The sequence below is a fragment of the Danio aesculapii genome, chromosome 3, assembly GCF_903798145.1.
Source record: "Danio aesculapii chromosome 3, fDanAes4.1, whole genome shotgun sequence".
Lineage (NCBI taxonomy): Eukaryota > Metazoa > Chordata > Actinopteri > Cypriniformes > Danionidae > Danio > Danio aesculapii.
In genome coordinates, this window is record NC_079437.1 from 36,977,369 (window position 1) to 36,982,220 (window position 4,852).

A 4,852-nucleotide genomic window follows, 5' to 3' on the forward strand; every position below is an offset into this window, starting at 1 on the left:
AAATGGACATACTTTAAGTACAATTAAAGTGTACTTTTAAAAATGTATTTTTTTAAAGTACATTTAAATTACACACTTGAAACACAGTTAGAGTATATTTTAAGTTCAGATAAAGTGTATTTTTAGTCCAGCTGCAGTGCATTTTAAAACCAATTAAAGTATACTATAATCCCAGTTGAAGTGTACTTTAAGTTCCGATGAAGTATGATTTAAGCACAGCTGAAGTGCATTTTAAAACTAGTTAAAGTATTGTTTAAGCTCAGTTGAAGTATATTTTATGTCGAGTAGAAAAATATTTTAGGCTTCACATTAATGTTATTACTACATTTACTATACATTTGCAGAGTACTACATGACCTACTTTTTTTCAACAACAATTAACAAAATCATTCAGAAGAATGTATTTTAATTTTATTTAAAAATATGCTGTAAAAGTACAATACAAACACAAATACTGTAACTTCACCATTTTTGAATGCTTGAAAACTTTTCAACATTCAACTTTTTCAATTGACACTTACCATTGTACAACAGTGTGAAGTAAAATGCAAACAAGGAAACACAAGTGTGACAAAAAACAAACCAAACATAGACCTGATACTTCACTGTATCCTTACAGTGGAGGGAATTTTTTTTTATCGAGTAAGCCTTGTTGCATTTACTGCAGATGACAGATCGCACCTGAGACCCTGTGGTGTTTGTTTTTTTTTTTTTTTTACAGTGTCTATGGAAAGAGAAAAGTACTGTTTAGATATAAAAGCAATTTTATAATATAAAAATCCCATGCACTGTCAAATAATGTAAAAAAAGTTACTAAATGCTATTTTTAATAAATACTATTATTTAGTTTTATTCAGTTCCCCTTAACGTTGACAAAAAATAAAATAAATAAATAAATAAAACATTTTAAAAAATGATCATGTACAAGACCAAAACATACTTATGAGCACATTGACCTTGTGAGGGTCCAACTGGTCCTTACGGGTTTCATTGCCAGATTTTCCTGTAAGAGTACATCTTGCAAGAGTTTCTTTACCAAAGATTAATGTGGCCAGTTCTTGGGTGAAAAGTGAAACTCTTGATTTATTCAGTCTCTCATACATCCTCTTTGACACTGTAATATCCGAATCAGCAAGCACCATCTAGATTGAATGAAAAACAAGCAAAAGTATTAGAAAAATGATTTATAAAACATTACAAGTGATAACGATGTTATTGTCTTAAATTTAAGTGGTCATAATTAAACAAAAAAGCAGCTAAAAAAAAAAATCTTGTCATAACATTTTGTCTTACCCTTTCTGATGATGCAGAAGAACAATTCACTGGAACTCAGGCTTGAACTTGAGCTGTAAGATGAGTTTCTTCTCATGCCCTCCAATACATCTTTGAGAGAATTTACAATTCCAGGAAGGTCTACAAAATTTTAAATCACAATTAAATGATTAATTCCGGCTGCAACCCAGTACTGAGAAACACCCATACACTCTTGCATTCACACACACTCTCATTTTCAAACACTACTGCCAACTTATGGCTCAACTGATCTAGCTGGGACTCAAACTAGTTATCTTCTTGCTGTGAGGCGAAAGTGCTAACCACATAGCTACAGTGCTGCCCTGTATTCTCCATTTTTAGGTTTAAATTTTTATTTTTAATGAAGCATTGCTGTAATTTTAAAACTTTTATATAGTGTATATTTTCTTGTTCTAAAATAAAACTTATCTTGTGCAAGTTATTAGCAGAAGCATTTTACAAGATAATTAAAAGAGGAAAAAGCTGAATATAAAAAATTTAAACAAATGCATTTTGGTCATGTGCAAAACATGATTAATAAACCTTGAATAAAAAATGCATGCTACTGTAAAATAGTTGTCATTACAGAGCCACAATTACTTTTAATCTACAGTTACCTTTCGAAGTTTTCTGGGGAGATTTTCTCTGCAAAAAGCTTGTTCTCCAATTCCTTGTCTCCATCATCTTCTTTATTTCAGTGTTACTGTTGTATTATAAAACAGTCACATTTATCAAGTTGATATTTATTTACAAGTTCTCCACAAGACTACAAACATTTCCAAACTTTTTGAGCGCCTTTGAAATTACTTAGTACTAAAACATTACTTACATTTCTCTTCCTTGATCTTCTCAACGCTGTGTTTTCAAACAAGTCAATCTCAGTATTATCTGAATCATCAGACAATGGAGTAGAGGTTACAGGAACTGTTTTTTCTTATTTGTTCTTGAGGTCTTTTTTAACTTGTTTTCCCATTGCAAATATAGCTGAACTTTGAGAAGTACTTGCAACCTAAAACATTTACATAATAAACATTTAAAATGTCTGTGTGGTGTTAAGTGACTATTACAAATACTTAAATTACTGCAGTTCTTCTTAAAAACTGTACTTTTGAATGATTTTTTATTTATTTATTTATCTGTACTTTTACATCTGACACCTGCAACTTTTTACCTGCAGTTACTACTTCTCTTGTCTATAGTAATTGGCTGGAATAATACAGTAATCAGTCCTGTGATTCCTGTCCTATCAAATTGCACATATTAAAATCTAATCGGATGGACCAACCTCAGTCAGATGCTTTATAAATGCAACAAACATTAACAGTGCGAATCATCAAAATTGTCCAAGTAGAAGCAAAATCACGACATGCAACAATGCAAGAACTGTTTAGATTTATGATAAAGATGATCGTACTATATGAGTACTTTTACTTTTACATTTGCACATTTTTTTTCAGTACTCTTTCCACCACTGCAGTACAACAATCTGGATTAGTAAGATCATCACATACCTTAACAACTTCAGACTTTTTTTTTATTTGTTTGCTGTTCCTTTACTGGTCATCCAAATGTTTTCTTCTTTCTTGAAAGCATCTCTTTTCACAATTGAATCTTTGTACACACCTGCAATTAGACATAAATTAATCAAAGAAAAGCAGTACAATTATCAGAGTAAACAGTATGAACATAAACGAACATAAAATGGGTATTATTAACAGTTAAAAAGTAATTACTAAAAGGGTATTACACAATAACATAAGGATTCTGTTATCAATTAACCTTACACACCGTATACTGTATATTTAATTATTCTTATAAGCACAAAAGGACATATATTTTTTATATTTATACTAGAATTTGTCCAAACAATTGAAGTTAATGGTTAAGAGAAGTTAGGAGTTGATATAGTAATATACACTAGTAAGAAACTGCATTAAATTAATTTGCATAACAGAGAAAATACAATTCCATTAATCAGGCTTATATTATTTAATATTGTACATCCAGTAAAACAGCTGTCTATATTAATTCTTGTTCAGAATTAGTTTGAAGTGAGCTATTCATTATATATATATATATATATATATATATATATATATATATATATATATATATATATATATATATATATATATATATATATATATTAGATCGGATCACAAGCACGTTACAAGGTCAGCACACTGTAATAACCACTAACGTTAGTCAGTCTGCAAATACGTTGGAAAAAGCTGTTCCTTACTGGGTAACCATCATTTAACTAGGCTGAACAAAAAACACATATGTACTATTCACGTTGAAAATATTTTCTAAAGCCAAAGTGAACAACATAAGTTAGTTATGCTAATAGTTAGCAAGAATAAACTTACCACCAAGAAGCAGTATTTTCGCTGACAGTTTCTTTTGCTCCCCATTCCTGCTTCGACTCTGCAAACATATCTCGTCGTAACGTTAACGTTAACCCTCTACAGTGTTGTTCGCGCGATCTGACCTGGTTTTCCAGTCGTCGTTCTCCTCGTATTATTATATCGGTGCTGTCTACAATTCACAAGATCTGAGTCAAATTTCGGAAAGGACATGACTTGTTAATCGGCAAATATTATTAACTTGTTGCCCGCGCTCAATAAGCTTACAGTATGGTTCAATGTATGCATGGGATTGGACAATTATGTTTCGATTTGAAAAGCTGCGCTCTGATTGGTCAAACTGAATTAAACTTAACATTCAGGTAGACTTTACAGAGAGAATGTGTCATATCATACATCTGGCAAATAATATCAAAAGAGACTGAAATAATTTATACAAATTGCTTAAACTAGTGATTTGCAAATCTACAACCCTTTGTGGGGTAACATTTTATTTTTTTATTTTAGCCATTGAGCTTTTCATTTTGGATGTATGACATATGTTTATGACAGCTGGTACAGTATGTAAGTGAAATTTGTATCAGTTATTTTTTTGTAATAGGTGTACCTTATGTTTTATGTAACTTATGTGAATTTATAAAGTCGATTTTTTTTAGATTTACATAAGTGGTAAATTTCTATATTTTACTTAAATATATCTTCATTTTGAAAAAATAGGTTATGTTCATGGTTTGAGTGAACTGTTATACTTCACAAAATATATTTAAAAAAATTCCATATATATTTTGAAAATACAGGCTAAAACACATGCTCGTTTGCAGTATTTAAAATAGGTTTCATTATGTCTAAAACAATTCAAAATAACATGCATATACTAGAAACACACTCAAATTGGCAGTGTTTCCCAATGTTCTTATACAAAGTACACATAAAACATACTTTAAGAAAGAATAAAATTTGTGTGTTTTCTGTTAATACATTAAATGCATAAATAGTATGCTTGAGTTCTAGCATATTTTTTAAAAGTCCAATTAGACATATATTTTACCAATGTACTTCTAGTATACTTTAAAATAAATACATTAAAATGCAAACCAACACATTTGGATTGCACTTTAAGTAAGTATGTTATTTGTGCTGATTGTGCTTTAAACATACTTTCTACATTTCAAGTACATTTGTAATACATTTAA

At 29.9% G+C, this 4,852-nt stretch overlaps 1 long non-coding RNA gene across 1 annotated transcript; it reads right to left on the reverse strand.

The window, feature by feature from the left end:
- Positions 1–526: 526 nt before the first annotated feature.
- LOC130219287 (uncharacterized) lies at positions 527–1,952 on the reverse strand. The gene is made up of 4 exons (XR_008836048.1): positions 1,911–1,952; positions 1,294–1,413; positions 941–1,142; positions 527–724 (listed from the first exon to the last, which is right to left on the reverse strand). It is a non-coding gene; the product is annotated as an uncharacterized LOC130219287 (long non-coding RNA).
- Positions 1,953–4,852: the final 2,900 nt, after the last annotated feature.